General features: G+C 34.6%; 1 non-coding gene across 1 annotated transcript; it reads left to right on the forward strand.

The window, feature by feature from the left end:
• Positions 1-572: 572 nt before the first annotated feature.
• On the forward strand, positions 573-646 carry TRNAT-GGU (transfer RNA threonine (anticodon GGU)). Its single transcript has one exon. It is a non-coding gene; the product is annotated as a tRNA-Thr (tRNA).
• Positions 647-8,683: the final 8,037 nt, after the last annotated feature.

An 8,683-nucleotide genomic window follows, 5' to 3' on the forward strand; every position in this document is an offset into this window, starting at 1 on the left:
ATCTACTTATCTTCTATGTACCTACTTATCTTCTTTTTTCATACAATTTAGAATACTCGAATGGTCGATTCTTTTTTTTTTTTTGTTTTTGCTTAAAAAAAAAAAAGAAAATAAACAATCCATTTATTCATATACAATTTATATAACTAAAACGAATCTAGTGGCTAAAAAAAACCATTCTTTTAATTGAATATAATATAGAATTAGACATTTACTTAGAAATATGGAATTCCTTAATAAATATTTACTAAATTTATATTTATTCAAATTTACTTTAAGTACTAATAAATAATCTTTTGAAAGAAATCAATTTAATAATATATATCTAGAATAGTAGATCGAAATAAATTATATTAAATAAATTATATTAATATAATATTAATTATTATCTTGCACTTTATGTTATCAGATAAAATAAATAATAGAAATAATAAAAATTGGGTTTGATTTTCTATATTTTCTTTCTCTATTTTTGATGTTTGTATTAATTTGAATTTTGTTATAAATAACTAAAAATTGATAACTAAGATTCCCATTCAATTCTTCTGCATATGTATATTTCGTTTACATTAGCCGGTTTAGCTCAGAGGTTAGAGCAATCGCATTGGTAATGCGATGGTCATCGGTTCGAATCCGATAACCGGCTTTTTCTCTATTTGTTTTTACATAATTGATAATATCTTTTTTAGAAATAAAAAAATTGGGAGAGTTCGATCTCTGCGGAAGAAATCAAGAAATTAACCTACTTTTTTGTATTCTTTTATATACAATAAATTCGGATATTGATAAAATTCATCTAAATTCTTCTTTGTACTATAAAACTTTAGTAGATTTTCGCTTCATTTAGAATTCTATAATATTTTTCATTTCGTTTAGTTTTCATTTCGATTTATAAGATTTTTCATTTTAAAAAAGGAGTTTTTATGTCACGTTACAGAGGACCTCGTTTCAAAAAAAATACGTCGTCTAGGATATTTACCAGGACTTACTAGTAAAAGGCCAACAGTCAAAAACGAATTCGAAATCAATTGCGCTTCAGTAAAAAATCTCAATATCGTATTCGTTTAGAAGAAAAACAAAAATGTTGTCGTTTTTCATTATGGTCTTACAGAACGACAATTGCTTAAATACGTTCGTATCTCCGGAAAAGCTAAAGGATCAACTGGTCAGGTTTTATTACAACTACTTGAAATGCGCTTGGATAACATACTTTTTCGATTGGGTATGGCTGCGACTATTCCTCAAGCCCGCCAATTTATAAACCATAGACATGTTTTAGTTAATGGTCGTATAGTGGATATACCAAGTTATCGTTGTAAACCTCAAGATTTTATTACAGCAAAGGATGAACAAAAATCTAAAACTCTTATTCAAAATTATTTTGATTCAGCCCCCCATGAGAAATTGCCAAATCATTTGACTGTTCACCCCTTTCCAATATAAAGGTTTAATTAATCAAATAATAGATAATAAATGGGTTGGTTTGAAAATAAATGAATTACTGGTTGTAGAATATTTATTCTCGTCAAACTTAAACTTAACTAAAATAACAAGAGTTTTTTTACAAGGATTTTCTGCTATTCATATATCATAGACATGGATATGCGAAAATTTTTATTCCTTGCCCCACCCGTTATCCACTATTTTTGTATTACCGAAAAATGAGGAATATAAAGTTGTCCATATCAACAAACAAATTTGAAATAATGAAATAATGTATGCATTGGATGAGTAATATTGATGAATTTGGTAAAGATTCGGAAAGAGAGGGATTCGAACCCCCGGTAAACAAAAAGCCTACATAGCAGTTCCAATGCTACGCCTTGAACCACTCGGCCATCTCTCCTATATACTGATGCCCAGAAACCGGTTGAATGTTGAATAGTGAATCAATCCTATTTTTCATAAATGCATAAAACCTATTCAAACTATAAAAAAATACAAAGTAAAATTAAAAAAAAACCTCCTACAAGGTCTTAGGATAAACAATTTGATTGATGAGTTCATTTTTACGTTATTTCGCACTGTATTATAATTATACAATTTCCTTTATTTGTGGGATTGATTTTCTCACACCATGATTAATTAAATTATAGAATGGATTTCTACCTATGCCTAGATCTCGGATAAATGAAAATTTTATAGATAAGACCTTTTCAATTGTAGCCAATATCTTATTACGAATAATTCCGACAACTTCAGGAGAAAAAAAGGGCCATTCACTTATTACAGAGATGGTGTGATTTGATTCCATTTTTTTTTGACCGATTTCGGTCAAAAAAAAATGGAATGGAAAAACCCCACGCGTGTTGAAGGTGAAATTTGTAAATAAAAGGATTAATTCCTTCTGTCGTGTATCCTCGATTAATGAAGCCTTATATGCTTGAATTTTAGGTTTCTAGTATTAAGCGAAAGGTTATACCTATACTTATGGGGTTAGGTCAACCCCAAATTACTAGTACTGATAGGCAACATTGGGAAAGAAGCACTACGCTTGGGAATCAAGGACACGAAAACTTTGTATCTATCTATATCCATGGCTTATCGAGATTGGGACTAACAGGAATGGTTGGGACAATAAATATCCATCTCGTTCATATTTTGGATACCCATAGAACCATCGAAGATTATTGAGGTGACTAATTCCAGGAAATTAAGCAGCGTAGAGGACAAAGAAATTGTTGAAGTTCTTATTTTTTTTTATCAAGTACCTACATACTTAATGTTAAGAAATAATTTTTGACAGGAAGGTTGGCTAGAGATTTATTGTAAAAACACTAGCTCTGTTCAGTTGAGAAAGAGAATACTGGAATATTTTTTGATTTGATGGATTTTTTCTCATTACACACATAAGGGGGGAGCCGTATGAGATGAAAATCTCACGTACAGTTCTGGAGCGGAGATTCTTTGAACCGAATGACGACCGTAACGGATGTCAGCTCAATCTGAAGGAAATTAGTGCAGAAGCTTTTACAGAATTATTATGAGGCTATGCGACTGGAAATTGATCCTATGATCGAAGTTATATACTTTATAACATAGGCCTTATTCACACAAGTAACGGAGAACATACTAAAGCTTTGGAATATTATTTTCGGGGCGCTCGAACGAAACCCATTTTTTACCCCAAGCTTTTAATAATATGGCCCGTGATCTGTCATTACGTGCGACTATCTCCACTATAGAAAGAAAAAAGAAAAGAACAAGCAAATCCACAAATTTTAATATAAGAAATATAGAAATATAAATAATTATAAAATAAGAAAGGCTTTCTACATATATATATCGTTCAAAAACAACGATTTTTATCAGCTGTAGCAAAGAAACTTCATAGAAGTAAAAATATGAAGAAATCGATATGTCCTAGATACCCTCTTTTTCTATGGATAAAAAGATCTAATTGATAAAGGAAGCATCGTAAGGATCAATTAACACGGTTTTCAATCGATATAATAAAAACTGCTTCCTTATCTCATGATAAATAAAGAAGTCAGGAATCCACTTATTGTAATAACAAGGATCCCCTGGTATTTTGAGCAGCGGTGTAGTATCAAATCCCAAAGATAGAAAGTATTTTCTCTTTACTTATAAGAAATTATAAGATAAGAAAGAAAAAACTTTTACCAAGATTCTATAGAAATGAAATCTATCATATATTTTTGTATATGATATATAAATTCGAGATAGTTACCTTTCAGAAAATTAGAATTAGGGCGTTAATGCCAATGCTTGATTCCCTTTTCTGAAGGTAGGAGAAAAGATAAAACTAAAAAAAAAAGATGAAATTCTTTGAAATTCTTTATTTATAGTAAAAATGAAAGTTTGAAACTCATATTAATAATTTCTTTTTTTCTTTTAGTTAACTTCAAGATAATAGAACAAAAAAAGAATTGACTACTGAGCCGTATGAGTCAGGAAATTCTCAAGTACGGTTCTAAGGAAAGGAATTGACTCACCTATTTCGACCGGAGGAGAACAGGCCATTCGGCAGGGAGACTCAGAAGTTGCGGAGTCTTGGTTTTAATCAAGCCGCTGAATATTGGAAACAAGCTATAGCTCTCACCCCCGGTAATTATATTGCAGCACAGAATTGGTTGAAGATCACAGGGCGTTTTGAATAGAACACTCTGTTTCTTTTTTTTCTTATATATTTATCTATCTATATAAAGATATAGATAGATAAATATATATTGTTATAAATTCTTGTTTCTTGTCCCTATCAAATTCAAAAATCATTTCTATAGGAACGGACCAATCACATAATTTTAAATATATCCCTTCTAATTTTGTTCGATTTTGTCTAGTATTTCATAGAAATAAACGAGATGTGGATACAGTAGATAATTTTCTCCTTTTTTCTGTTATTTAAACTAATATTCAATCAAATTATAGAAAAGAGACCTTCAAAAAAAGAAATTAAATATAGGTATATTGCCTAATAATGAATGCTAATGCCTGCTCAATTTGAAATAGAGTACATACTTATACTTTATCTAAAAAAAAAAATAAAATCTAAGGAATAGAATTAGAATAAATTCTGAATACATTTGATTAGGCTGCACGAAAAATTATTGAACTTCCATTCAGAGTTCCCAAAAAGGTCTTAGAAGATTAAAATAGGTCCGTTGAGCGCCTCACTCTTATGTCATAATAGATTCGAACACTTGCCCCGAATTGACTTCGAGATCATAATTGTTCTAGTGAAAAACTAAAGAAATGAAATTTACTAAGATATCCAATACATGAGAGATAGGAGGAGAACAAAACTCAATAGAAACATCTCTAATAAGTTCACTAATTCTGTTTTATAGTTGGCAGGTCTCTTTGTATGTGTTGTCTGGAAAGAGGAGGACTCAATGATTATTCGTTCACCGGAACCAGAAGTTAAAATTTTGGTAGATAGGGATCCTATAAAAACTTCTTTTGAGGAATGGGCAAAAACCTGGTCATTTCTCAAGAACAATAGCTAAGGGACCAGATACTACTACTTGAATCTGGAACCTACATGCTGACGCTCATGATTTTGATAGCCATACTAATGATTTAGAGGAGATTTCCCGAAAAGTTTTTAGTGCGCATTTTGGCCAACTCTCTATCATCTTTCTTTGGCTGAGTGGCATGTATTTTCATGGTGCTCGTTTTTCCAATTATGAGGCATGGTTAAGTGATCCTACTCACATTAGGCCTAGTGCTCAGGTGGTTTGGCCAATAGTGGGTCAAGAAATATTGAATGGTGATGTAGGGGGGGGGTTCCGAGGAATACAAATAACCTCTGGTTTTTTTCAGATTTGGAGAGCATCTGGAATAACTAATGAATTACAACTCTATTGTACTGCAATTGGTGCATTGGTCTTTGCAGCCTTAATGCTTTTTGCTGGTTGGTTTCATTATCACAAAGCTGCTCCAAAATTGGCTTGGTTCCAAGATGTAGAATCTATGTTGAATCACCATTTGACAGGGCTCCTAGGGTTGGGGTCTCTTTCTTGGGCAGGACATCAAATACATGTATCTTTACCGATTAACCAATTTCTAAATGCTGCAGTAGATCCCAAAGAGATACCACTTCCTCATGAATTTATCCTAAATCGGGATCTTTTGGCTCAACTTTATCCGAGTTTTTCCGAGGGAGCAACCCCATTTTTTACCTTGAATTGGTCAAAATACGGAGAATTTCTTACTTTTCGTGGAGGATTAGATCCAGTAACTGGAGGTTTATGGCTGACCGATATTATACACCATCATTTAGCTATTGCAATTCTTTTCTTGATAGCGGGTCACATGTATAGGACCAACTGGGGTATTGGTCACAATATAAAAGACATTTTAGAGGCACATAAAGGTCCATTTACAGGCCAGGGTCATAAAGGTATATATGAGATTCTAACAACGTCATGGCATGCTCAATTATCTATTAATCTAGCTATGTTAGGCTCTTTGACCATTGTTGTAGCTCACCATATGTTTTCTATGCCTCCTTATCCATACCTAGCTACTGACTATGGTACACAAACTGTCATTGTTTACACATCACATGTGGATTGGTGGATTTCTCATAGTCGGTGCTGCTGCGCATGCAGCGATTTTTATGGTAAGAGATTATGATCCGACTATTCGATACAACGATCTATTAGATCGTGTCCTTAGACATCGTGATTCAATCATATCACTTCTTAACTGGGTATGTATCTTTTTAGGTTTTCACAGTTTTGGTTTGTATATTCATAATGATACCATGAGCGCATTAGGGCGCCGCCTCAAGATATGTTTTCAGATACTGCTATACAATTACAGCCGATCTTTGCTCAATGGATACAAAATACCCACGCTTTAGCACCTGGCACAACAGCCCCAGGGTGCAGCAACAAGTACCAGTTTTGACTTGGGGAGGTGAAAATTTAGTAGCAGTGGGCCGGTAAAGTTGCTTTGTTACCTATTCCTTTAGGAACTGCGGATTTTTTTGGTCCATCATATTCATGCATTTACAATTCATGTAACAGTATTGATACTCTTAAAGGGTGTTACTATTTGCTCGTAGTTCACGATTGATACCGGATAAAGCAAATCTAGGTTTTTCGTTTCCCTTGTGATGGACCTGGAAGGAGGGGGGACATGCCAAGTATCCGCTTGGGATCATGTCTTCTTAGGACTATTTTGGATGTACAATTCAATTTCTCGTAGTTATATTCCATTTCAGTTGGAAATGCAGTCAGATGTTGGGGTAGTATAAGTGATCAAGGGATAGTAACTCATATCACAGGAGGAAATTTTGCGCAGAGTTCCATTACCATTATGGGTGGCTTCGTGATTTCTTATGGGCGCAGGCATCCCAGGTAATTCAGTCTTATGGTTCTTCATTATCTGCATATGGTCTTTTTTTCTTGGGTGCACATTTTGTATGGGCTTTTAGTTTAATGTTTCTATTCAGCGGGGCGTGGTTATTGGCAAGAACTTATTGAATCCATTGTTTGGGCTCATAATAAATTAAAAGTTGCTCCTGCTACTCAGCCCAGAGCCTTGAGCATTGTACAAGGACGTGCTGTAGGAGTAACACATTACCTTCTAGGTGGAATTGCCACAACATGGGCATTCTTCTTAGCAAGAATTATTGCAGTAGGATAATAGCACAACATGGGCATTCTTCTTAGCAAGAATTATTGCAGTAGGATAATAGCTAGGAGGATTTGAAAATCATTATGGCATTAAGATTTCCAAGCTTTAGTCAAGGCTTAGCTCAAGACCCCACTACTCGTCGTATTTGGTTTGGTATTGCTACCGCACATGACTTCGAAAGTCATGATGATATTACTGAGGAACGTCTTTATCAGAATATTTTTGCTTCTCATTTCGGGCAATTAGCAATCATTTTTCTGTGGACTTCCGGGAATCTCTTTCATGTAGCTTGGCAAGGTAATTTTGAGACATGGGTACAGGATCCTTTACATGTAAGACCTATTGCTCATGCAATTTGGGATCCTCATTTTGGTCAACCAGCTGTAGAAGCTTTTACTCGAGGGGGTGCTCTAGGTCCTGTTAATATAGCCTATTCTGGTGTTTATCAGTGGTGGTATACAATCGGTTTACGTACTAATGGGGATCTTTATACTGGAGCTATTTTTCTATTAATACTTTCTATTATATCTTTAATAGCAGGTTGGTTACACCTACAACCAAAATGGAAACCGAGTGTTTCGTGGTTTAAAAATGCCGAATCCCGCCTCAATCATCATTTGTCAGGACTATTCGGAGTAAGTTCCTTGGCTTGGACAGGGCATTTAGTTCATGTTGCTATTCCGGGGTCCAGGGGGGAATCCGTTCGATGGAACAATTTATTAGATATCTTGCCGCACCCCGAGGGATTAGGTCCATTTTTTACAGGTCAGTGGAATCTTTATGCTCAAAACCCAGATTCCAATAATCATATATTTGGTACCCCTCAAGGAGCAGGAACTGCTATTCTAACACTTCTCGGAGGATTTCATCCGCAAACTCAAAGTTTATGGTTAACTGATATTGCACACCATCATTTGGCTATTGCGTTTATTTTTCTAGTTGCTGGCCATATGTATAGAACTAATTTCGGGATTGGTCACAGTATTAAAGATCTTTTAGAAGCACATACTCCTCCGGGGGGTAGATTGGGGCGTGGGCATAAGGGTCTTTATGATACAATCAATAATTCAATTCATTTTCAATTAGGTCTTGCTCTAGCCTCTTTAGGGGTTATTACTTCCTTGGTAGCACAACACATGTACTCTTTACCTGCTTATGCGTTTATAGCGCAAGACTTTACTACTCAAGCTGCCTTATATACTCATCATCAATATATAGCAGGCTTCATTATGACAGGGGCTTTTGCTCATGGAGCTATCTTTTTTATTAGAGATTATAATCCAGAGCAGAATCAAGATAATGTCTTGGCAAGAATGTTAGACCATAAAGAAGCTATCATATCCCACTTAAGTTGGGCTAGCCTCTTTCTGGGGTTCCATACTCTGGGACTTTATGTCCATAACGATGTCATGCTTGCTTTTGGTACTCCGGAGAAACAAATTTTGATTGAACCTATATTTGCCCAATGGATACAATCTGCTCATGGTAAAACTTCCTATGGGTTCGATATACTTTTATCTTCAACGAACAGTCCGGCGTTCAATGCGGGACGAAGCATATGGTTGCCTGGTTG

The sequence above is a fragment of the Vigna unguiculata genome, unplaced genomic scaffold (assembly GCF_037176805.1).
Source record: "Vigna unguiculata cultivar grain cowpea cultivar isolate G323 ecotype 2 unplaced genomic scaffold, ASM3717680v1 ptg000243l, whole genome shotgun sequence".
NCBI classification, from domain to species: Eukaryota; Viridiplantae; Streptophyta; class Magnoliopsida; order Fabales; family Fabaceae; genus Vigna; species Vigna unguiculata.